The sequence below is a fragment of the Dermacentor andersoni genome, chromosome 9 (genome assembly GCF_023375885.2).
Source record: "Dermacentor andersoni chromosome 9, qqDerAnde1_hic_scaffold, whole genome shotgun sequence".
Classification (NCBI taxonomy): domain Eukaryota; kingdom Metazoa; phylum Arthropoda; class Arachnida; order Ixodida; family Ixodidae; genus Dermacentor; species Dermacentor andersoni.
The window spans coordinates 28,301,310-28,327,701 of record NC_092822.1 but is presented as its reverse complement, the minus strand read 5'-3'; the positions used below and the strand labels follow the sequence as shown (position 1 = coordinate 28,327,701).

At 48.3% G+C, this 26,392-nt stretch overlaps 1 protein-coding gene across 1 annotated transcript in view; it reads right to left on the bottom strand.

The window, feature by feature from the left end:
• LOC126527366 (uncharacterized) overlaps positions 1-1,703 on the bottom strand; it is a 132,697-nt gene extending 130,994 nt beyond the window's left edge. The window contains exon 1 of the mRNA XM_050175171.3: positions 446-1,703. The gene's annotated coding sequence lies outside the window, so the exon portion shown is untranslated. The remainder of the gene's footprint in view (positions 1-445) is intronic.
• Between the last annotated feature and the right edge of the window lie 24,689 nt (positions 1,704-26,392).

Here is a 26,392-nt window from a genome sequence, read left to right as displayed (position 1 = left end):
GCGTGAATCAATCATTTCTGTAAATCCTGCCTCGGGTAAACTTTTGCAGTCGACCGTGCCTAATAAAAAAAATCGCTAGTGAGTTCATTAAGCCCCATGTTATCGAAAAGTGTGTTGCAGCGTTAAAATCTGAGATGGTTTCAAGGCAACCAATCATGCCAAACCAAAGTGCTTGAGAGTGCCGCCACTTGCATACCTCCACCGCTTCACAAGGCATGCGTATTTAACTGCTTCAGGAAGCACAAGAAAAACGAGTGTCTACATACATTGAAGACACACAAGAAAACAGACTTTTACGTTTCTTTGATCGTTCATACAAGGCGTAAATTGAGGACGTCCACTTCAGGTGTGGGCAATGGTCGAGTACAATGCGAGAAATGAGGCAGGCAGTGAAATACTGCCGTCACAAGACTAAAAGGGGGTAAGGACGGCGATACCTACTTACCGCTCACACGGTTGCGGTTGAGAGCGCAGCGAACCGACGTCCGATGCTCCCAGTGATTGATCAGGTCCCCAGTCGACGCTTGAGCACGCGGAAAAAAAAATAATGCCAAGAAGAAAATAACTCGGCTTCCCACGGCACCAAAACAATCCAAACGTCTACGTAGCACAGGGCTTCAGTATGGGAAGCGAAGATGGAAAACGGCGCAGACGAAACTGACGTCTGCTAGCAGAAGACACCGACAGCTGCGAGCAGACGAAACCGACGTGTACCGCAGGCGAAAGTGGCAGAGATCGACGGCAGTGCTGTGGCAGACGAAACACGCGAACAAATACACACAAAAAGCTGGCAGGCTTTCCGGACGACGGAACAACAACCACTGCGTGTGTCCCGTGTGTGTGGGCTTCCAACGTTGTAGTTTTGGGCAACGTCTGCAGATGCTGTGGGCGTCGCGAAGAACTGATAGAAAGCGAAACGTAAGTGCGCTCACTGCTGACTGGTGAACACTTGACTGTCCGCAAGCGCTACGTCAGCGTTTCAACGCCGACGAAAAAAGTTCAACCCGGTGCAAACGAAACAAACGGGGCTTCAAATATAACACCGGCCACACACTGTTTCGACACTCAAGCACCACTACACGTCGTCTGCGTCCGGGTTTGAGTTTGACACCGCAAAGTGTCTCGACAATCAGAAGAGCCGACACAGGTGAGTTGAAGCTTCGACGGAGTTAAGAACACACGTTTGTCACAACAGGCGGTCGCCGCAGACCGTGGTGAAATGTTTTGCTGATGGCAAATGCTGTAACGGGGACTCGTCCATCGCCGCGTCAGGCCATGCTTGGTGGTGGCCAACTTACACAAGCATCACAGATCGCAGATCACAGAAACTAAACGCCACGCTGTAGCTGATCGACCTTGGCAGCCGTAGAAATCCCGCGACTGCCGTGTCATGCAGACACACTTGAGACGACGAGTACGACAGTGCTAGCTTGAACGAACGCAGCGGACATATCCTCCGCCACCTCCGGAGCGCGGACAGTCTGACAGCCCGGCGAGATCTGCCGGCAGCACCTTCTTCCTCGCGTTGGGAAGCGCTCTCTCGCGTCGACGCCGACGACCGGCGCGGTTGGGTCCGCTGTCGCGTTTGCCTAGCGCAGCCCGTGTGGGCCGCTGCTCCCGCGTCTTTCCGTCCGGACGGAGAAAGGGCGGCGACGGCGTAGGAAAGAGCTGCCCCGTAGCACCCACTCCTTTCCGACTGGAAACTGGGAGAGCTTCGGCGGCGGCAAGCGACGGCGTTTGGCGAGAGGCGCGAAAACACCCTCCCAACCTGCTCGTCGCCTCTCTCCCGCGAGCGCGTGCCCGCATGTGTGTGGCTTCGTCAACCTTTTTTTGTGGTTTCGTCCGTTTAGTCCTTTCCTTTTCTTATATATTTTCGCGACGCTTCACCTTCTCTTGCGCGTCGCTCGGGGTCGTCTGCGTCGCAAGAATTGTGTCTCGATATTCGCCCTCCTCTGCTCGCTGCTTTTGCCCTGCCTGCTGTACGCCTTTCTTCTCTTCACCTTATACGGGGCAGCACCCTGGAGCACCGTACCGGCCTCATTTGGTTAGGGAGGAGCGATTTCGTGATTTCACAGTGCTGCACAGTATAGTGTAGCAGCAGCTGAGGTGGTCAGCTTCTATAGAAAACAAGCGGACGCCACATGCAGACTTGCTCAACGATTTCCAGTCCAGCAGAGCACACTTGAAGGCTAGTTATTGCCTATCTGAAAGATACATTCTCATTGCACTGTGGCTAAACTTCTGGAAGGCAGGCAGAAAAAAAAAGATGACTCCTAGTCAAAGGGGTCGTGAGTTTGTCTGTAGAGTTTCGCGATGAACCAGCAGCTTAGTTCGCATGCACATTGCCTGCTCATCCGCTGTGAGAGGGCGGTCAATGCAGAGCAACGCAGTTCTGATTACCGCTGGCTGCAGTGTGCAAACAGTTGATGTCGTTGGTGAGATGGCCATTGGCGCGTGGCGACTTTAAGGTTGGCAGGACAACACGTGAGTCTGCAAAGATAGACCCAGGAGCAGACCGCGGCAGCTTTAAGATGTAAGTGAAAGCTGTTCGCAGTGCAGCTAACTCCACCACAGTGGTTAAAGTAATGTGACTAAACTTCAGGGAAGTAGTTATACCTGGGGGTACTCTGTAAGTTTCCACATAGTGGACATACCCATTTTGTCTGTTACTGAAATGCTGGTTGGCTGGAGGCGCCTGCCTCCTCCTGACGCGTACCCCAGCCCAGCCAATCAGAACTTCAGAAGAAGACGAAATAGACATACACCCTCCCCCCCCCCCCCCCGCCTTCTCCCCCCGTTAATGGAATCCACGAAGTTATAGCAGATGAATCGGTTGGCACAGAGCCGTCAGCGTAGATGTGACGACATTGCTCGTAGCAGCATGAGAAGGGTTGTAGCACATTTAAAGTACTTTAGTGCTGGCAGGGAGGTTCTTGTTCAGATTTTTATGCCTTGCATGGTTGTATTGATAGAACCGCCAGAGAACTAAGGAGGCGGTAAAGGCGCAGAAGGGCTGCGGTAGTGAGGCAGGAGCAAGTCGATTATACTTTGGAAAGCTGTGTGTCGGCATGAGGATGTTCGGAGATTCTGGTAGTATATCGCACACGAGCTCTATTAAATTCATGCGTTTGTAGGATTGGCAGTGAGAGGCGCCTGCTTTCTGCCAGTGGGACCATTGTTGAGGTGTCCTTCGGAGGGCCAAGACATATCCTTAACGTTCTCGCTTCCCTTCCGTTCAAGATATTCATGTTTGCTCTGGAGTTGCCATGCAGGACAGGAAGGCTGTATTGAAAGAGGCCACCGCAGAACACTGTATGTAATTTAAGGATGGACTCAACAGAATGTGCGAATGCACCCCGCTCCCGTTTTCTCATTCCCCGGTCAGGAGCTAGACTGAATGGACCGCCTGGCTTAGGGCCGGGGACGTCGACCGACAACTTGTGTGGTGGACTGGGCGGAGAAGGCCACGCAGACTCAGGGCCTTACTTGAGCCCGAACGCTCAGCACCTCCCCCCTTCCCCCTTTCAATGAAGTTTGTCACCACCACCACCACCTCCACCACTCAACAGAGCACCCAACAGCATTGCTGGAAAGCATGCCGAAGATATGAGCGAAAGAGGCAAGCTTCACCTTTAGACGTCGTACGCGTGGCGACCGTATCAGCTGTCTGTCAAAAGTCACGCCCGTGAATGTGCGAGTAGCAATGCATGAAGGAGCTGAAACAACCGCATCGAATGCGTAAGATGATGATGGTTTTAAAAAAAGTTAAATTCTATGGTTTCCCGTGCCAGAAACCACAATATAATTATGAGGTACGCCGTAGTGGGCGACTGCGGATTAACTTGGCCCACCTGGGGTTTTTTTAACGTGCACCCAGTGCGTGGCCCACGGACGTTTTTCTGCATTTCGAGCCCACCGAAATGCGGCCGCCGCGGCCGGGATTAGATCCCGCGCCTTCAGGCTTAGCAGTGCAACGCCATTTCCACTTCCCCACCACGGCGTGTAATGAGCGTGCGCTATTGAGCGACAAATCTGTGCTTAGAAGCGCTTGCAAAACTAGGCAAGAGGCGCGTTCGAACTAAGCTTGCATCACGCCCGAATTGCCTACCTCCACGTGACGTGAGCGTCCCCGACATTGCACGGTTCTAGCGAGCGCGTCAGGCGGCGGCGCTCCTTCGTACCACTCCAATCTCTCTCTCTCTCTCTCTACACTGCAGCCTTTCTTTTTTTAAAAGTTATTTATGTATTTCGTCGCTCTTGCCTCACTTTTGGTACTTGCGCGGCTTGACTTGACTCGACTCGCGACGCGCGCTTGTTTTGTGTCGGCGCAGCTTTCTCGGGGTCACGTCGCTTTCGCGTGCGCCCGTCTCCCGTGCGCTGCGGAGAAGCGCGTCACCCCGAGACTCGCTCCTGCGCGCTCTGCTCCAGAAACCATAGTATTTTCGTTTTTTCGTTTTGTTTTTTAAATACGTAAACTTGTTTTCCTTCTACGTCTTTCCAGCTCATGTCATTCGTGAACTGACCTGAAGAGGGTGAAACCTGTCGCCGCAGCCGCCGTTGCGTACAAGAAAACAAAAAAAGAACTACTGGAGGCGACTAACAGAGCAGAAGGTCTTGGTTATTGGAAGCTTTAATCAACTGCTCGACGCGTGACAAGAAAGTTAAGTAAAAGACACGCCTCCCTATTCTAGAGCCCCCTCCCCCTCCTCCCCCCTCCCCCCGCACACACACATCCCCGTCTTATGACTTCGTCATCCTTCTTTGTCAATCTCAACGTCTACCGTCTTCGGCGCACCGCGCGTGACCTAATTCCTAAGGTTCGCTGGAGTATCTTTTGTTTTCCTCTTTTCTTCTTCTTTTTTTTAGACATTCTCGTCAGTAAAGTTCTATGTCAAATAAAGCACGCGTTCTCTGAGCCAAAACTTGCTTGCTGTGCACCACGAAGACACGATTGCATTTTCTTTCCAATAGCGACACTTTCAAGCAGGCTTCTGAATCAATTAGAGAGAAAGAAAAAAAAACAGCAACTCCACCCAAGGTATTCGTCAACACAAGAATGACCTGCGCCACCCAAACAGACAACGCGTGTGCTGCGGCAGAAAACTGCGATGCTCTTTGATCACCAGGTTAGCCCCGAAGGTGGTTTCGTCTTGGAGGGAGAAAACAACCACCTGCCGGCGGCTCCTTTTGGAATCCTGGCACATTCAGAATGAGCCGGGTAACATAGGTCGTTCGTCAGGAAACACTTCCCGCCGTTTGCTCTCGAGGTCTACGAAAAAGTGTCTGCGCGCCTGTCAAGAGAGAAAAGGATGCATAGAAAGGCAGGGAGGATAACCAGGAGTAGTTCCGGCTGGCTACCCTGCACGGGGGTAGGGTTAAGCTGGATAAAGAGAGAAAGGGAGCGGAAAGGGGGAGATAGAGAGAAAGAGAGACGAACCCGAACAAACCGCGTGCACTACATGCAACGTACACTACGTACATGTAGTGCAACGTAGTGTAGTATAATATGTAGTGCTACAAAGTAGTGTAGTGTAGTGCAGTGTAGCATGTGTAGCATGTAGTGCTACGTAGTGCAACGTGCACTACGTGCGGCGTTCTTAAAGTCTATTGTGAAGGCCCGTAGACCGCAGGAACCGTATAGTAACGCGAGTAAGGCCTTCAGCGCGGATGTTTTTGGGAGCCCTGACGTGAAGCTGCGCACCTGTCAAAACGCAAAAAAAAAAAAAAAAAAAAACGCATACAAGTACTGCTACTCCTCACGCCATCTCACCGCTGAAGGAGGAGCCTTTCGGGCTCCGAAACGTTGGATGTTTTAAAATGAATTTTTGTTGTAGTTATTCCTTCTCTTTAATTAAATTGTCCCCAACTAGGCAGATAGCTGCCGAGTTTTCAAGCCTTTGAGGTTTGGGAATGAGCGTTCTTTAGGCGAGTCGGTAGATATTTAAAGGGTGAGAACGATCTTTGAGATCGATTTGACATTTACGATGGAGCCAAAGGGCATGTCCTCACATTCAACTGAAGTTTAATGAATCCGTTTTAAGTATGAGATTTCCTTTATTGACGTGAATAATTAATACCTTGGCCCTATAACAGATGATGTGCGCTACTTCTTTTCACAAAAGTAACATGGAAACATAACAAGTCACACAACGTAACGAAGGTAAAAAAAGGTGAGTTGACTCGAGAGATCATCAAAGCATGAAATATCACCCTAGGGAAATACAGATTAGAATGTCGCAGACACAGCACGAATACGGGAAATACGCATGAACTTCAACGTGTCTCCGAAAGTTATTGATCGTTTTGACGCCTTCAGAACGGTAACACTGAGTCTGCGCAAAATGGTCGAATCTGTGCATACGTTTAGGAGCCCAGAACAAGCAATACCGTAGAAAACAAAAAAGAATATGTGGTAATATGTACTCAAACCGCGACACGGTTATGTGGCACGCAGTAGAGGGGTACTCCTGTTTAGCTTTGGCCCCCTCGGGTTGTGTAGCATGCACTTAAATCCAAGTACACGATTGTTTTTTGCAATTCGCCAGGCAATATACTGTGTACACTGTAAGATAATTTACACCCTTAACACTGAATGAGGGCGTAAATAAATCTATAAATCACGCCCTTACACCTTCTTTAATGTAAAAGCGTGAGGTATAGACCAATTTACGCCCTTATTCTCTTTTAAGGGTGTATATTATTTCAGAGTGTACCAGACGAAGACGGGCATTGTGGCCACTGCACCGAAGTGGTTCATGAGCAGAAGCTTGATTCGTGGCCAATACGCCTGAATTAGTATTCGCCAGTACTAGTGGCTTCATCATCATCATCATCATCATCATCCTGGTTACGCCCACTGCAAGGCAAAGGCCTCTCCCATACTTCTCCAACACTACCCCGGTCATGTGTGGCTAGTGGCAAACCAACGCAAATATCCTTCTCGGGTCTCCGCTTTGGGCTTTATCAACTGGATTGTTAGCCTTGCCATGTGTGATTTTTCTGGTACTAAAATAGAAAAAATTTGCTGCGATAATTTGACATTAACGTTTTTTTTATATTCTTATTTCTTTGAAGTTGTCACCCTCAGTGACTACGACGTTTCGCCGCTACGCTCGAGGTAGCGGGTTCGATCCCGGTTGCAATGGGTAGATATCTATAGGGGCGGAATGAAAAAAGAACGCGGTAGCAAATTATATAGCACCCCAGCTCTTCAAGATTAATCAAGAGCACCCCTCCTCCTGCCCTTGCGGGGGTCTCGTAATCAGATTATAGTTTTGGCACGTACAACCCAGCTTGTCTTTTGCCTTCTTACAGCGAAGGTGTTAGCTTCTCGGTCGTCCGAATATTTTTGGGCCTGTTCTTAAACAAAAATTATAATCATCAGCAATGACTCGTACGCCCCTAAGCAAGCAAAAATCCAATGGTTCATCCCCCTCGTAATGCACTCAGCAAAATGAAGCGAACAGTGCATACATTCATTGGTATCACGCATACAGCGTACAGCTCGAGGCCCGATCTTCAGGAGGCCATCCTGGAGTGGGCTGAGAGGATAAAGGAGGCCTACTTCAAGTAGTTCCTCCCCTGACCCTCTATTCCATTGCCCCCTTCCCTTTAAAGAGGGATAAATAAAGTTTTTCATCATCATCATCAGTAGAGCACAAGTTCAAAGTAAGCGTAGAGCACAAGCTCAAAACAAGCATCTATCTTCATCATCAATGGCTCAAACCCCCCTGTAAGCAAGCAAAAGAACGCGCTGACTCACACTTCCGTAAAGCATAGGCTACAAGCTGTCAGCAAAGGGAAGTGAACAGTACGTACATTCATTGAAACGTAAAATCTCAGTGGATCCCATCTCACGTAAGAAGTGAAGGACATTAGCAAGATGACGCTCTTGCGCGTCTAGCGGCGACATGCACCCCAAAAGTGAGTGCGTAAGCATCTTTCAGAACTCTAAGGATGCAATCCGCAATTACTTTGGGGCGATCCACAAGACTCGGCACCAAGCCTGTGTAACCCGTGGACTTACGCGCGAAGAAGCAACGCTGTTGTACTGCACCAGAACCGAGTCCACGTGCACCCCGGTTTGATTATTCAAGACTGGACGGTGCGCTTCTTCGCTCTGTGCCTTCTGTGGCGATATCGGCGACATCGAACATTTCATTTGGCTATGCCCGCAGTTCGACACGGAAAGAAAAGCGATGGTTGATAGCCTGCAAAAGAAAGGTCTCTCGCACAGGACCTTTAAAGACGTCGTTTCCCCGGAGGGCGCGCGACAATCGGGAAGGGAGTGCAAGGACTGCTGATGGCCTTCATGCTGGACACGGAGGCTCTTCGACACCAGGGGAGGTATTCTGTAGTAGCCCACCTAGGGGACTGTCCATTTCGGTCGCTGCTGATTGGCTGGGGCCGCTCGTCTCCTCCTCGCTCGTACAGCTGCATCCAATCAGCAGTGGCCGAAATGGACAGTCCACTAAGTGGACTCTTACAGAATACCCCCCCCCCCCCTTCTAGTGACACACCCCTGATCTCAACCCAAGAGGCTCAGGCGGAGCAATTGCATAGTTACGTATGCAAGGCTAACCCCGCCTGCTGTATCACTACCGCCATCATCATTGAAATCACCGATATACAATACACAGAGCAGCACACATTTCAATAAAGAACAAGCTCAAAACAAGCATCCGAACCATCAATAAGGCATTGCATACCCCCCCCCCTCCCCCCCCCCCTCAGCAGTTGTAGTGGTGGTTTTGCAACAGCTTCGCCGGACATCCACTGTCGCAAAACCGGGATGGCGAGTCAATTTTTTCATCGAAAGCCTGATGCAAATTTCAATTTCTGTTTTATTCATTTTCAATGCTGGTTTTGCTCCTCTTCTTTTTTTTTACCGCTTCTTTTTCCAGCTTTGTATCAAATGAGTCCTTTTTGCTTGCCTTGTAGGCCGACTGCTAAACAACACTTTCCTTTTACCATTACTCTACTTTCGAAAGTAAATATTCAAGAAATATTAATATATTGTTCCTGTAGAGATTATTTCCATGTTTAATAGATTCGTCGCTTTCACCTTCGTGATGCAGACGGTGAATAGATAGCTCCAGGCTGCCAACCTCTGCTCACGTCATCCGCTAGTGCTGCTACCTCACTAACTCAAAGTAGCTTCCCGTCCTTTAAAGTCCAAAGTTTTGTAGCACCTGCGTGTTTAATTTTAACGCGATAGCATTAAAGGCACCGTGTCGCAGAAAATCTGGCGTTGGCGTCCGGCGTGTAGCATCGGACGTTGTTTCAGCGAAAAGAATTTCTAACCACGCATACCCAACCACGCAGGCCCTCCACCTGGCGCACGGAAATTACTGAACTAATTGAATTTCTCAAGTTAAAATACGTAGAAAAATGGTAAAGTACGACTTACACAAAAGCTAAAGAGATGATCACGTCGGAATGTAACCTGAATATACGAAAAAAAAAACATAATTCTATTACGCGAAAACTAAAACAGAAACCCCTTTTAACGCGATAGTGTTTTCCAGCTGCCGTTTGAGGTCTGCTTTAGTAGGAGCCGCGTGGCCCCCTCGGTTCCTTGCACACCATCACAAGAAGAACCACAAAGCTCGCCTTAGTTCATAGCGTTCGCCGCCAGCGTTTCTCAGTGAACATTACGGTTACATAAGCTGCAGCTGCCAGGAAGCGTGAGAATCACTCGGTGATCTATGAATGCTATCGCGTTCCACTCTTAAAGGCGAAGCTTAAGCATCCTCCTCATTTTATTTTCTTTTTTTTTTAAATGCCTGTCACTTTCTTAGTCTTTCCCAACTTAGTCGTAATCTGTAGTGGGCTCCCGAGAAGTAATTCTTTTCTTATCGAAAGCAGCTTTAAGCAAAGGGTCGGAGATTCCCCGCAAAACGTTTCGAACCGAGGTCACGTTGCGAAATCGAATTCGGTCAAATTCGAGTCACGCCGGAGAATTAGCTACGAAAAACGGCTTCGAAATTCGAATCACGCGCGGCGAAGAGGCTTGGACATGCCTGCCTTTTTCAGGATAAACAAACAGAAAAAGAAAAAAAAAAGACCGAAGCGTGACCGACGTTGGCAGTGTGCACATAAGGGAAGAGCTTCGACACAACGGGACCTCCGACGCGGCGACCGGACACGGGGCACTTCAGTCGCCAGCACTGGGTGGCGCAACGGCTCAGCGTGCGTACCGTATGTGCCGTGTTATAGTCTGCAATAGGTACGCGTGGTGACGAGGAGAGTCTTCGACACCTTCTCTGTGACTGTCCTCGCTATAATTTGCAGAGACGATCACTCGCAATCGCGATAGCGCGCTTTGATCAAAGACCTCTAACAGAGGAATTTATTTTAAAATGCCGCCATCACAAGCCATCGCATGCAGCAGAGGGCGACGATGGCACTGTAGCAGTTTTTAAGGGCAACAGATTTGGACAAGCGGCTGTAGCCTGAACAGAGGTTTATAGTGCTGCAAGTGCTACTGTACTGTGCGGTGACAGTATGCGGCGACAGTGACCGACTGCGATTGTATGTCTGTGATCCTTTCTTTCTTTATCTCTACTTTGTTATAACTTTACCTCCCCCCCTCTCTCCCCAGCATAGGGTAGCAAACCGGAACTTCCCCTCTGGTTAACCTCCCTGCCTTCCCCTTTCCTCTGTCTCTCTCTGTGCGCTGAAAAAAAAAAAGAAAGAACGCGCCTGTTCTCGGCCAACCTTTCAGAAAGGATGTCCTACTGTGACGTATGGTGTAGGAAGCCTTAAATGTATTTAGATATTTGTCGCGGGCTTCTATGTGCCTATACTCTCTCACTGTAAAATAATTTACACCCTTAAAAGTGAAGAAGGGCGTAAATACGTCTATAACTCACAGAAGTACACTCAGAAACAGATCTAGGCTGTCTCCCTTTTTTTTTACACTGTTGGGGGTATGGTATGAATAACTTTATTTAGGTCCTGAGGGATCAGTCTGGGACTGATGCGGGCCGCTCCCACGTCGGTACAGAGAGGCCGAGCCCCTCTGCCGTCGCACAGGCCCTCTGGACAGCTCTGAGTTGGTCCGCCAGCACTTCACTGTGCAGCATCCGCTGCCACCACTGTTCACCTCGAGAACCATCACCGGCCAACGCCAAGCAGCGCCAAAGCATGTGTTATAAATCGAGCAAACCCCCCCCCCCCCCTTACTACAATAAAGTGAAACCCCGCAGTCCGGATTAATTTTGTTCATGATGACCAGCAAGGGACACTTCGACTGTTCCTGAAAAACTGACGGACCAAGATCAACAAATTGTTGTCATGATCAGCTCTCTGGTGAGTGCTATTCGTGTTCTTCTGGACAAGATACAGACACCAACAGCTCGAAGTGCGTTGCAAGTGCTGGATGCCATCAATCCGGTTCTAGCGAGCCTTCAGAAGTCCAGTGCTTGAGAACTTCTACAGCAGAACCATGGCTCATCGACAGCAACAGCGATCGTTCCGGGATGATGTGAGAAGTGCCTCCATATTCCAATGGAATGCGAGAGGCCTAAGGTCACGTATTTCGGATTTTCGACAGTTCGTGTTTGACTACCACTTTCCTATACTGGTGATCTGTGAACCGAACTTATCAGCCTCCATAAGACTATCAGGATATGAACCTTTTGTTTCAACAACGTGTGCCCGTAGTAGTAAGGTTCTGGTTTATATTCGCAAGGACCTAACGTATTTTTCGCAACCCGTAGCGCCACACGACGGTAACCAATACGTCTGTGTTAGTGTGAAAAAGAAGAGGCTGTCTTTTACTATTATTGGCGTCTACCTATCCCCAACAAGTCAGTTTGACAGCAAAAGACTAGAAGATATTATGGCTACTACTCCCGGTCCTTGGATAATAACAGGGGACTTCAACGCTCACCACCATATATGGGGAAGCTCCAGGATAAATTCGAGGGGCAGGTCACTAATATCCTTTGCATCAGGCCACAACCTGTGTCTTCTAAATGACGGAAGTCCGACATTTCTGCGAGGAACAACGTACAGTAGCTGCCTTGACTTGACTTTGGTGTCACGTTGCCTGACTTCGAGCGTGCAGTGGTTCACTGATATTGAAACCCATGGAAGTGATCATATTCCGACCTATGTCAGAATCAATGGTCTAGACGCCGCATTACCGGATGTATCTCGTCAAATCGATTGGACAGTCTTTCAAGATCGAGTAGAAGACACCTGCAAGAAACATATCGCACGCAGATTAGAAGACATAATTGCAGACGCAATGCAAGATTGCACGCGTTGCTTCACACATTCGAAAAAGCGTACAGAGAATGACATTGAATTGGAAAGGCTTCGTACAATACGCCGCCGTGCTGAAAGAAGGTACAGGCGCACAAAGTCAATTCTTGACCTCAGAGAAGCTCGGCGCATGCAAAAGAAGATAAGGCGCCGAATGGATAAGCTAGCGGATCAAAGATGGAAATGCTTTTGCGAGTCACTGGACCCCCGCAAGCCATTGTCCCGTGTGTGGCGTACCCTACGGGGTCTTTGCTCAAGACCCCAGCAACGACACCCTTTTAACGCCCTCGCTCTCTATCAAAACCGCCGCGAGATAGACGTTGCAGAGGAATTTTGCGCGCAAATCGCCGGCGGCACAGTTTTAGTCCCTGACATGGCTTTAAGCGACATCCCCGATCCACGAGATACCAGCATGGAGGCTCCATTCTCTATGGAAGAATTAGAAGCTGCTATGGCGCTCTGTAGGTGTTCGTCTTCACCAGGGCCCGATGGCATAACATATACTGCTTTGCGCCACCTAGGCCGAGAAGCACGAAGAGAACTCCTCAGCCTTTTTAATAGTTCATGGCAAGATGGTGTCGTCCCACAGGAGTGGAAACGCAGCCGCCTGGTACCGCTACTAAAAGCAGGAAAGTCGCCGCTCGAACTGGCATCGTATCGGCCTATAGCACTTGCAAGCTGCGTCGGGAAACTCATGGAACGCATGATCCTCATGCGTCTCGAATGGTGCCTAGAACACCACAAGATTTACCCTGATTCTATGGCGGGATTTCGACGAGGCCGTTCATCGATTGACAGCGTCATCGATTTAGTGTCATCTGTAGAACAGCAAAAATCTTGGAAACGATTATCAGTAGCGCTCTTTCTGGACGTGAAAGGCGCTTACGACAACGTTTCCCATCAACCCATTCTAGACGCACTTTTGACAATTGAACTAGGAGGGCGAGTATATCGATGGATCAGAAACTACTTGACACAAAGGTCCATGTTCGTACGTACGGAAGATGGTCCCACTACCGACCACTACACATGCCGAGGAGTTCCCCAAGGTGGGGTTCTAAGCCCTATTCTTTTCAACCTCGCGCTTCTTGGGCTGGCCGAATCCCTACCGGAAACAGTGAGTGTCTCAATCTACGCCGACGACATCTGCATCTGGTCATCAGCGGTCACTCGTCTGCAGGTTCGCGCAAGGCTACAGAAAGCAGCAACACAGGCATCTCACTATCTTCACACACAAGGCCTTACCATCTCTACAGAAAAATGTGCGTTAGTCGCTTTCACACGAAAACCAATGTCTCATTATCCAGTGTGCATTAATGGCCAGCCTATCTCCTACAAGAAAAATCATCGGTTTTTGGGTGTAATTGTGGACCGGGACCTCTCTTGGAGCCCTCATGTTGCCCACTTGAAGAAGAAGCTCACATCTATTGTTCATGTCTTCAAGTTTATCGCCGGGAAAACATGGGGATCCTCAGTGGGCTCCATGCTACAGTTATATCGAGCACTTTTCATCGGATTGCTACGTTACAGTTCTCCCGTGCTTGCTAAAACATGCAAGTCAAATCTTCGAGAACTACAGAGCGTGCAAGCACAGGCACTACGTGTTTGCCTAGGACTTCCGCGGAGCGCCTCAACAGCAGGAACCATTATAATGGCTCGAGACCATCCGATCGCGACTTACATTAGCATCGACACGCTTAGGGCCCATGTTCGTCATGTTTCACGCATGCAATCAAGCTCTCTTGCCTGCCTGCCAGAACGACGACCACAGGCGTCCTTCTCCAACGAGGTCAGCATCCATCGTGCCTGTCTACCATCGGGCTTCACACCCTCAGCACGTTCAACCTCAGCTTTGTGGTGTTTAGAACAACCTCAAGTGCGTCTCACGGTTCCAGGGATAAGGAAGAAGACCGACCTGCCTACCTTGGCCCTGAAGCAAGCAGCTCTGGATTGTTTGAACACTTTCTACTTTGACCGAGTCCACATATATACGGATGGCTCTTCCACTCAGACCAGCTCCACCGGCGCAGTGGTTATACCATCACGATCAATTAGCGTCCGATACAAGATTTCTCATATGACAACATCGACCGCATCGGAGCTTGTTGCCCTCCGAGGTGCCGTTGATTACATTAACAACCAACCCGCTAATCGGTGGGCAATATTCTGCGATTCGAAGGCGGCCTTACAATGTCTTCTGTCATCTCTTCGTCGCGGGTCGTGTGAACAACTAGTGTCGGAGATACGAGAAATGCACCATCGTATGATAGCGAAAGGACACGACGTCGTGTTTCAGTGGCTGCCTGGCCACTGCGGTATCTCCGGCAACGACCTCGCTGACGAAGCTGCTAGGAAAGCACACGAAGGAGCAACCCTTGTTTCTGTACCTTTATCGCGGACCGACGCATCCCAACACCTAAGCAAGGTAGCACACCGTATGACATTAGAGAAGTGGCACACACCTGAATTCACCCAAGAACGATTGCATTCCCTCGACCCCTCTATGCAACTGCGGCTGTTACCAGGGCTTCTGCGATATGAAGAAACAATGCTGTGCCGCTTACGCTTGGGCGTCGCATTCACCAATGCATATACGGTTTTGATTGGAATGACTGATAGCGCCGACTGTAATGCCTGCGGTGCCGAGGAAACTATAAAACATCTACTGTTCTACTGCCCATCTTTTCAAAACGAAAGACATGACCTCTGCACAGCTCTCAATCAGCTAGATAGAACACCGTTCACCTTGAAGAAGATCTTGGGACCATGGCCTCGCATATCGCAGCTACAAAAGGCCACAAAAGCTCTGCTGCGATATTTGAAGGCTACTGGTTTGAGTCAGCGTTTGTGATCCGAACTGAGTGACCGCACGATATACTCAGTAGACTTTCTCTTCTTCTTTTAATCTTTCCGTCCCCTTTTCCCTTTCCCCAGTGTAGGGTAGCCAACCGGGCTCAGTCCTGGTTAACCTCCCTACCTTTCCTTTATCATTTGCTCTCTCTCTCTTAATGTAACCGCCTGTGGCCTATTTAATTTAGAATGTGGCAGGGGGAATGCCCTGCGCCCTAGGTAATAGTGCTTGGTGATTTCGTTGTAGGTTAACAGCTGGTCCCTGTACTCAGGAGCGGGAGATCCAGCCCCTTCAGGGAGTACACGGCACACTAATCCTCGTGCCTCCCTGTGCGCCATCTCGTTGAGGTTACGCGGGGCTCCCTCCACTGTCCCCATTGTGCGGCGGGAACCAAGTAACTGTATGCGAAGTGATATCCCTACCCTGCAGCAGTCTGTTAGCCGGTTCCGCAACAAGTCCTCTCGAGAAGGCTTTAATCGCAGATCGCGAGTCACTAAACCCCATAACTCTTCTTGAATCAATTAGTGCTAGAGCAATAGTCACCTGTTCGGCAACCCCCGGATCTTTGGTATAAATGGAAGCAGCATTTCTAACGCTCCCTTTGCCATCTACCACCACCACCGAATAAGCATTTTTACCATTAATCCATGCGGCGTCAACAAAAGCAGACTCCTCCTCCTGATCCTTTGCCTCTCGCAACAAAGCCCTAGCTCTCGCGACCCGCCTCCCTACATTGTGCACGGGGTGCACATTTCGCGGAAACGGACGAACCATGATATTTGCCCTAAGGTTCACGTTCAACTCGAGTAGGGGCGCCCTATCGTGCGACACAGCCACCGATTCTTCAATTGACTCTAAAATATACCTACCCGCTGGTGTACCTAGCAACCGCTCCCTCTGTGCAGTACGCTGAGCCTCGGCAATTTCATCTAAAGTATTATGCAAACCGAGTCGCAACAACATATCGTTTGACGTAGTCATAGGCAGACCAAGCGCAGCCTTGACGGCTTTTCTGATTAATGCTTCCAATTTATTTTTCTCCCCCCTATTCCAATTTAGCATAGCTGCCACATACGAGAAATGACACATAATAAATGCGTGAACTAGGCGCATCGCACCTTCTTCTCCTAAACCCCTATGCCTATTAGAGATCCTTCTTATAAATCTTATGGCCTTCTCCGTCTTCTTGGTAATATGCTGAATGGTTCTAATGTTCGATCCGTTCGCTTCAAGTACAAAACCCAGGACCCTGATTGCTTCAACTTTGGGTATCACCGACCCTCCCCTAGTATGAGTTCTAATGCAAGGCTCAACTTCCGGTACCCAACCCTTCGGCCTACGACCTAGCTTCTTAGATTTTAAGATCAACAACTCCGACTTTTTAGTGGAGCACTTGAGCCCCATGAGACCCAGATACTCCTCCGCAAGCGTTACCACCTTCTGCAGCCTAGCCTCAAGCTCTCCATCACTACCACCGACACTCCATATAGTAATGTCATCCGCGTAGATAGAATAGCCAATATCCTGGACAGTGTCCAGTGTATTAGCCAACTTCGACATCGCCAGATTGAATAACATAGGCGAGAGTACGGATCCCTGCGGAGTACCACAGCAACCCAATTTAGACTTCCGGCTTTATCTCCCCAAACTTGAGACATGTCCTTCTATCCATGAGGAAAGCCTTGACAAAATGGAAAAGCCGCTGCCCCATATTCAAGTCCGATAGCGCCTGTAGAAGGAAAGAATGACGGATTTTATCGAAAGCTTTTTCCACATCAAGTCCAATTAGTGCCTTAGTAGGGGTGTAATTTTTTTTTTTTACAAGGCTGATCAAGATTCTTTCCCAAAAAGAAGCCTCATACATCGCCTTCACCTTCGTGACGCAGACAGCTCTAACAACTACAGGGAACGAGGCTCTGCTCGTCATAACCGCTGCTGCTGCTACCTCGATAACTCAAGCAAGCTTCGCATCGTTTATAGAATCCATCATTGCGTTATATTTGGGTGTTTTTTCCTATCGCGCCAGCCCTATAAGTTTCCACGTCGTCGTAGACGCTGGCGTAGCTCTTTGTATCCAAACAAACACAATTCGCTTCTCGTGTAGCTGTCAAGACCACCTCCTTCACGTCTGCCCATCCTCGGCACTCACGCTAAGACGAGTAGCAGGGGTCACTGGTGATGGCCGAAAAGCTCTAGGAAGCCTTAGCTCGGGTCCAACTCCGATCTCTATAGGGGCGTGCGAATGGTAATTTCTGAGACCGAATCTAACGCGAATCGAATAGTGCCGCCGGCGAATCTAATCGAATGCTATTCGAATAGCTTTCGAATAACGAACTGCCGTTATCACAATTAATATAAAATGATGTTCGCATCCCAGTATCCTCTGCGGCAGTAAATTTCTGTCGTTACGTTGCACGTTACGAAGTGTTCTTCATTAAGAGCGCACAAATGAAGCATTAGGAACAAACAAGCAGTTTGGTCACAGACACCGCACTCCTCAGAGAGTTCGAATGAACGCTGTGCAGCCGATAACGTTTGCCTCCTTGAGTGACGTAGCCTGCTGTGCTACGTAAGTTCTTACGTTTTACGCCTACGTTATGCATGCGGTGATTGAAGTTTTCTTACTTTTGCGCAAATTTTATATATCTTGCGCAGAGTTTACGCATCAAAAATATTCGAAAGAAAAGTTCGAACGATATTCGTATACGCGAATAGTGACCATATTCGGTTCGAAGGCTGATTCGTTATTCGCACACCTTTACCGATTTGCCTATTCAAATGCGTGTGAAACCCAAAACTCCTCTTATTAGACAGCTGACGGGGCAAATCAAATGAGATTTGTTGAATTTGGGAGGGAAAGCTAAATCCTACCGGCTCTAGGAAGCGTAATCTTGATTTAGGGCGCTGATTTTGTTTTTAAAGAAAAGAGATTGACAAGAATGGGTAAGTTTCGAAAAGTCGGAAGCACAAAGCTTACGAATCCGTTAACTATGCATCAGAAACAGGCATCGCAGTTCTGTAAATTACATCTGGCAGAACACATAAAGCGGACAAATTTTCTGTACAAGCTTATAGCTTGCGTAAGATTTTTACAGTTTCACAAGCGGTTTTTCAACATTAACGCTCATAACTTGGTTATATATTTCAACGTGATGTCTGATACATCAAATGCGTCCGCTTTATATGTGCCTAATAGGTGCCGTTTATCTAAATTGTGACATATCTAAATACTGATTTACGGAGTTGTAAACCTGAAGCTCGAATTCTTCGTTTAATTTATGGGCTTTCGCGAATGTTTATTGAAGAATTGATGGCATAAATTGAAAATGTACAGTCAACCACAACATTTTACGGAACACGAGATCTGAGAAAAAAATTAATATCTGCGCAGGCTGACAACGCAGCCTGGTATTCGGATTTACAGCCTCTACCAGTATATGTTAACAACATTGTGATGTTCGCTTTTACCGACTACTGTTGCAGGTTTCATAATTTCATAATTTATTTATTAGTAAAAATACAGATAATTACATGTGCGTAGTATACATAAGAAGGTCCCATAGTCAAAGACTGTAGCGGGACCTCCTGTTAAATACACTTATGATGTTATACAATGTTTAAAGCAACAGTAGTACAGATGAGGGCTAAGAGTAATGTCAAAACATGTTTATAGCATATGAGTAATAAGAACACTTGTTAACAGCACGACAATATAAAAAAAACAATAATATTAGAAAAAGTGGACAAAATCAGTAAGTATTTATTATGAATGCTTTTAGTTCTCTTCTAAATTGGTATAAATTTATTGCATTTTTGATTATAGATGGTAGAGTATTCCAAAGAGATATCGAGGAAAATATTGCTCAGATATTGAACGTTTTCTGAGATATCATGGTCTGTTGACTTTTGTGGTTCACTGTACTTCCGACAATCTGTAGATTTGAACTGTTTCTTTTTTAAAGCGCAGTAAACCTCGTCAGATGCGGTGCAATGGTTTTCAAGTGAAACGATTTCGCTTTTCCCATACATTCAAATCGGAGGTTCTGAGGTAAACTTTTTTCTTAACCGAATAAGCGGCTCGTATTAAGCGGATGTCTTTTCTTTTTACTTCCTTTGCCTTGTGTCTATGAGAAACCAACATAATGTTCGCACGTTGGTTATGATATCCGAAAATTCGGCTTAACCAGGTTCCTCTTAATGGGAGCCTACTGTATAGCTTTGGGTACGCGCGGTAACCTTTGTGCAGAGCAGCTCTAGTTCGCCAATCGTCCCACCCGAGTAACTGCTGGTCGAGGGAATTTTCTACCCTCGTTTTCTCGAATCGCTTCACTAGAATCCATTCGCGTCTCAAATATCTTGAATCTCTTGACGCACTCTAGCAGCTACGCATGAGTTCCATCTCTTCGCGCGCGTTCTTGAGTAAAAATTCAGGAGTCAACCGACTGCACCTCATTGGAATGAAACGCTTTTACCGAGTCGAAAGGACTAGAAAGGTAAACGAACACTGAAGTAAAAAAAAATTATGGGGTTTTACGTGCCACGACCTGATTATGATTATGACTATGGAAATTTGGACTACCTGGGGTTCTTTAACGTGCACCTAAATCTAAGTGCACGGGTGTTTTCCCCTTAGGCCCCACCGAAATGCGGCCGCCGTGGCTGGGATTCGATCCCGCGATCTCGCGCTCCGCAGCTCAACATGATCACTGAACTACTAAAAAAAAAAAAAAAAAGAGACCAGCACATTCAAAGAATTGAAAAGCTGCACATTTGGACAGAATCATGTCTCTGGCAATCGGAATGACTAATTACGAGCTTGTTAACATCTCCAACGAAAAAGTTGGATTTACGAAACCCACCGTTTCAGGGCCGACTCGGCTCCTGCCTCAAAATTTAAACAATGGATGACGGAGGAACGCAGTTTTATTGGTGTTCTTAATACGGTCAAGTCTCGTTATACCGAAGTGGAATCTGTCGCAAAAGTATACTTTCGGTGTATCCAGTATTTGTTATATGGTAGTGTTGGCTTGCGAAACATTTCATTTACTTTGATATATCCGATAATTAGTTGTGTCCGCGTCCATTATATTGTGGTTCGATCTTGCATAGAGGCAAGGGGTCTCACTTGCGCCGCCTTCTTAATTCTCCTTTATGTAGTGGGGCGCGCGCCATCAACGTATACAAACGAGGAAGTTGTCCTCCGAGCGATTCATTTAAGGAATAACAGACAATGGACCTTCCCGCTTACTGTAACTCGGGGATGCCCTTTACCGTAAAATGTCCAAAATGTCTAGTGTCAAGGAGTACAGTTTGCCGGAAACGTTTGCGGAGCGCGGGATCTAAGAAAAGGAAGCTGTGTAAGTTCCCCAGTCAGGGTACACAGTCCGGTATGCGGATTTCCGGTCTGTCCTACTGTTATATGCGAACAACATAGTGCCGTATAGTTTTACTGGCAACGGCCACAAACTGCTCACAAGTTATACGCTTGCGCCAATCCCGTGGTCCGTAAACTTCAAGGTGGACTGTACGTGCACGACGATTTTTGTTGGATATTCATCATCGACCCTTCATCGCCTGAATCGCCGTTTTAGATAGATAGATAGATAGATAGATAGATAGATAGATAGATAGATAGATAGATAGATAGATAGATAGATAGATAGATAGATAGATAGATAGATAGATAGATAGATTAGATAGATAGATAGATAGATCTAATGCTTCATGTACGGGTGGTGGAACCGAGGTTCAGCTTAGAGTCGACGCCATTGTCTGATACTTCATAGAAAATCTTTCAATTAAGTACAGCGCTGCTGGCCCGATATGATACGTACGTTTGGGGTATAACGGCATAACGCTCGCGTATCGCGTTTTGAATGCAAGTCAAAAATGAGGCCAGGAGGTCCAAATGAATGCTGAGCCCACTGCATGTCACAGTGCTTATCTGGCGATTGAATGCGGACGCAGAGGCCCACAAATATGGCCGCAGCCATAAATGTTACCAACTCAAGGCACGGTATTTTTCACGATAGCCGGGAAATTTTCAACAGATATCCGCGGCGGAGTCTGATAGGATACGGATGGGAGAATTGGTGAAGCAATGGAAGGAGAAAAGAAAATGAGGCCGAATTTCTATTCTGAATATCTTAGCTTAGGGTTATAGCATTAAGGATCACCAAAAGCTCAAAAATAAAGCTCAGTGTATTCTGCCGCCCTTCAGTGTCGAAGGTGACGTTTCCATCATCATCATCATCATCATCATCATCATCATCATCATCATCATCATCATCATCATCATCATCATCATCATCATCATCACAATAATGATCATTATCATCATCATCGTAGTCGTCGTCGTCATCATCCGCAAAAAATTTTTATGTAGCTTTAGTGTTGAACGTTAACTCAATCAATCAATAAATAAATCAATCAATCAATCCATCAATCAATCAATCAATGAGTGTGTGAACTACCATAACAACCATTCAAATAAGTATACCTAACTGTATTGCGCCAGTAAAATCTGAATCTGTATTACCTGAACCTATACGACGCGGACTACCTCCAGGAAAATGCGTTACACGCCTGCTGCGCCCGCGGCGCCCTTGACTCTCGCTGGTCAACTCACCCCCTCCCCTTCCTCCGCCTCCCAACAAGCGGCACCCGCTGGCGGTTTCTCCGCCGCCAAAGCGATCCTTGCGCAACTGCGCGCTTCGCAGTTGGGGTACCTTCGTGCCCGCCGCTCCGTCCGGGAGGCGTCCGTGCGGGGACACAGCGGCGACGGCGAACTGTACCTCGCGTGCTGCCGCCGCGCGCCCAAATTGCGCGCCCCGGTACATAACCTTTCCGCCACCCAACGTAGACCCACCTGCGTGACTGTAAGCGCAGAGGTAGTAGCCACACTGCACGGCGCGCGGCGTCGAGGGGCTGCTGACTCACGCATCCTGTTGCCATTAAGTGCGCCAGCGGCCCGAACAGAAGTGAGCCGGTTGCGAGCGGTGTATACGGCACTCGCGCTGCTATACCGCGCAGAACCTTGGTCCTACACGGGAAACGAGCTCCAATTCCGCCGCTCGATGGTTCAGCGTATCCCCGACAAAAGTGGAGCAAAGAGAAGAAAAAAAATTAAGAAAAGAATGATTCATCAGTGCACATATGGAAATCTATAGTGAAGCCAAGTTTTCGTGAAGTGATTAATCAAATGCTGTCAACTGGCCCATCTCGTTCCTGCAATCTTTGTCGTAAATGAAACTTGCGCACGCACGCACGTAATCTCCAGCACCCGTGCTACGCTATGTGACACACGGGGCGATCGTCTCAAAGAGCTACTGGGCACAGTATTGAAGGGTACACGTCCTAGTGTGGTCTAATGGCTAGAGCATTGGGCTGCTGCGCTGGGCAGCCGAGGTTTGATCCCACACTGTCGGGCTCGTAATTCAAATTTGCGTTCGAGTAAGAGCTATTCGGTGAAGACGGCGGCGGCGGCAGCAGCAGCAGCGGCGTGCTTGCTTGCTTGCTTGCTTGCTGCAAGCAAGCAAGCAAGCAAGCACGCGCGCACGCACGCACGCACGCACCACCACCGCCACCACCACTACCTACGAGCAGCCACGGTCAGAAAAATCCGGGAGGATTCGCAAAGAAAGCTTCGTTTTTAAAAGACAAACTTCGAGAGGACAAGCCGATGGGGGTATACAGTCGAACCCGAATATAACGAGCTCGGATGAAGCCAATTGTTGTCGGCGTCGAACAGCAGAGACCTAATGACCGATACGCGTGTAGAATAACTCTCTTATAACGAATTAAAACGTACGCAATTTTGAACTCGAGGTATACGCCTCCAGCGCAATAAAATTGTATAGGGAAGTGCATCGAAGTGGGTTTGCAGAATCTCGAGCACCGAGAACATCATTATTAAAGCGGCGCTGAGAAACGTTTCGAGGCACAGGGTAAAATTAACTACCTACCACGCGTAGTTTCGTATTCAATAATTCCATTCTTGCTTCGTTTCCACACTGGAAAATGAAAAAAACCCGAATATGTTACGAGCGCGTCACAAAAGTTCACGTAAGTTAGTTGTAGGCGGACTCAGGTGTATCAAGTTAGCTGATACAGTCGAACGGCTCACAGAACGGAATTATCTGTATAACGAGGTACTGATTATGCCCTGGCCGAATTCCCAATTTTTCGATGTGTAATGTGAACGCCTCTGCAACGAAGATCGCAACAACGAATTTCCCAGTACAACGAAATAATTTAGGCGTCCTCAACGGCCGACTTGTTATTTTACAACGAACGCTCCACGTATTGGGCCGTGGTCACTGCCTTCCGTAGACGCCACCTGAGCTACGGTCGGCGTTAGCGCTACACGGCAGCACTTGCGAGGCGCTTGACAAGCGTGCGCATGCCAGCAAGTAAGAGCACGTGACAGTCTTGCTGCGCTGCACTATGAGGTTTCGCTCAACTCGTTTATCCTGTTCGTTGTGACACACCAGCGGGTGCAACGGCTGACGAATACGTCGCATTTGATGACCACCGTCGCCGTGAGGCAATCGTAACTGACGACTGACCGCGTCGTCGGAGCCATCTAGGGCACGAAGGACGCGAAATATCAGCGAAGGCAACAGTGTCGAACAGCCTGTAAACTGTTAACTCAGGCGCTGGAACATGCGCTTCGTCCGTCGTACATGTTCTTCTTTTAGTCCGCGTCTTCGTAGCGCTCTTTTCTTCAAGTATGTAAACTAAACCACAAGCCCCGACAGTCAGTGAGGCGACAGCGGAATTTATTGATTTGCAGCTCTGCTTTGCAACTTTACTTTAGTTTGCTTCTTTGCTTCCGCGCTCTTGCCTTCGAGCACGACGTGAACGAGCAATAAGATCGGCTGCAGTCGCATATTCCGTCAGACCAAGTGTGCACAAAACAATTAGCGACTTATTTCATTAAGGCTCTGTTTAAGTATTCTTAAATAAAGCATTTTTCTCTCGTTAAACGTGCTTAGCGTGCTCTAATATGAGCGGTACGGTGTTTGACCTTTACAACGAAGTGATCTGTATAACGAAGAATTTTGGAGGTCTCAGGCATCTGACTTTATATCAAAACCTTCTATTTCTTTTCGAATAAGCCTGCTCATGGTTCGACTGTAGTTGGTGTTGTATTCTGTGATGTGTAGCGCAAACGGGGCACGCACGGGTAACTGGAAAGACAAAAAAATATGGAAGACGCTTAAGCTTCGCCTTTGAGAGTGGAACGAGCACGGCATTCAAAGGTCCCCGATTGCTTCTCACGCTTCCCGGCAACCGCAGCTCACGTAACCGTAATGTTTACCGGGAAGTGCTGGTGGCGAACGCTATGCACGAAGGCGAGCTTTCTAGAAGGAAGGCAGCCGCTTGCGTGGGCCGTTCTCTTGTTATTGTTTCGCACTTTTAATATTTCAGTCTGAGAGGATCTAATATAAAGCGCATGCGCTGTCGGTGCTCTGTTTCATGGCATTTGTTTGTCGCCTGTCATTCTCGAAATTGCGAGGAATATCTTTGTAAAGAATGTAAGTCAAGGTATCAGCAACTTTAGTAATAGAAGAACTTTACTGCCCTATAGAATATGTACGGCAACTTTTGCTCGTGGGACGCCGACGCCAGACGCCGGCACAGGATTTCCTGCGACATGGTGCCCTTAACGCTATCGTGTTACTACTACTACTACTACTACTACTACTACTACTACTACTACTTCTAAATAAAGATGATGATGATGATGATGATGATGATGATGATGGTGATAGCGGTGCATGCTGAAAAAGCCAGCTGTTGTCTCAGTAAATGAGTTAGAGAGCAGAAGGACACTGAAGTCTGCGGACCCTTTTCTTGTCCCATCGCTCAATGCGCTGTCTTTAGCTTTCTGTCAAATATATGCTGCTACGTGCTCCAACCTTCGGTCTCGTAGTCGCCAGGAAGCGACGATTACAAGCTTTGCGTTTGAACGACATCTGTGAGTTGCCTTTCGTAACTCGCTCGCCTTGCATGGTGCACCGAAACTAGGGGCTCGAAAAACAGTTTCCGTCCCCCGTATCCAGCACAGGGCGAACGAAGAACTAAACGGCGGCCCGTGGGAGGTGAGCTAAATGTTCCGCGCAGCTGGGACACCCTCGCCCTCTGCGTCGTCGCTGTGGGCGAAAGCGTCGTCTTCTGCTGCCCCGTCAAGCTAATCGCGCATCAAGAAGGGAGGAAAGCGAGAGAGAGAGAGAGAGAGAGAGCATCAAGAAGGGAGGTAAGCGAGAGAGAGAGAGAGAGCATCAAGAAGGGAGGAAAGCGAGAGAGAGAGGGCATCAAGAAGGGAGGAAAGCGAGAGAGAGAGAGAGAGAGCATCAAGAAGGGAGGAAAGCGAGAGAGAGAGAGACAGCATCAAGAAGGGAGGAAAGCGACAGAGAGTGAGAAGAGAGAGAGACAGCATCAAGAATGAAGCAAAGCGACACGCTCAGAGAGAGAGAGAGAGAGAGAGCGTGGTGATTAAACAAGGCGGCGCGAGGAGCTGCAGCGTAGCGGGGCCGCGTAAAAAAGAAGCCAGGTGAAAGTGCACGACCAACAAAAGCGGGGAAGCGCAAGAAGGCAAAGGAGAGCGGCAGGCAGTGCGTGGTCTCATCGTGTGGGTATCTCGGAATGGGGCCGCGCGACGCGCGAGTGCCGTGCACAGAGAAACTCGACTTACGGCGGCTGCGCGCGCGGTTTTTGTCGCTTCGTGAGCAGATGCGAATCGCGAGGCCGTTTCGGGGGCGAGAGCCGAAAGCGTGCGAAAAAAAATATATAATTGAAAAAGAGGACAGCAAATTTCAGCGATTCCCTCCCTCTTTGAACTCATTTGCTGCGACAGTAGCTGGCATGGCTCACTTTCAATGTATTTACTTTTTTTTCCAAGCGAGGCCTCTTCTTAACCTCTTCCTGCAGATTGGAAGTGTAATCTAACCGCCGTCGACTGGAGAGGATGGCACGCTGGCCTCCTAATGCCGCGCTCCGGCACCTTATGCAAATCATGGCACAAGATCTTGCGTCGGCTTACGTGGGGCCTAATTCGGACCACGCGCCCTGTGCCCTTTCGGCACTCTCAACTCTCACGATTATATAATCGGCCTCGGTCCACTGTGGCATTTGACAAGAGGTTACGCGCTACATGTGTTCCTAGTTCCACATGTGTCGCCAATCCCGCCGCCTCTCGCCGCTATAAGGCCACTCATAACGCGACGCGGTCAACACAGCGCGATATTGTTTGAAAAATTGTAA